Source organism: Morone saxatilis, unplaced genomic scaffold (assembly GCF_004916995.1).
Source record: "Morone saxatilis isolate NCDOM2014 unplaced genomic scaffold, NCSU_SB_2.0 Contig24, whole genome shotgun sequence".
In the NCBI taxonomy this organism is placed as follows: Eukaryota; Metazoa; Chordata; class Actinopteri; family Moronidae; genus Morone; species Morone saxatilis.
This window is the reverse complement of record NW_023339807.1, coordinates 54,502-54,724: the sequence shown is the minus strand read 5'-3', so window position 1 is coordinate 54,724 and position 223 is coordinate 54,502. Positions and strand designations below refer to the sequence as shown.

Below are 223 nucleotides of genomic sequence, written 5' to 3'. Positions count from 1 at the left end.
TTTATTTGTACAGCGCCAATTCATTACTCAAGATATCTCAGGACACTCTTCATATAGAGCAGGACTAGACCCGAGTCCTATAAAAGGATTTGAAAACCTTTCAAAGTGAAGGAGGGCCCATAACAATGTTGCTCTATTAACTCTCCTTCAAATAATTCGACCATGAGTTTTAATTTAAAGTCTTCCCACATTGGCAAGTTTTTCAATTCATAACAGAAGTTAT

General features: G+C 35.9%; 1 protein-coding gene across 1 annotated transcript in view; it reads left to right on the top strand.

Moving 5' to 3' along the window:
• ppox (protoporphyrinogen oxidase) overlaps nt 1-223 on the top strand; it is a gene marked incomplete in the record, with an annotated part of 54,413 nt that overhangs the window by 321 nt on the left and 53,869 nt on the right.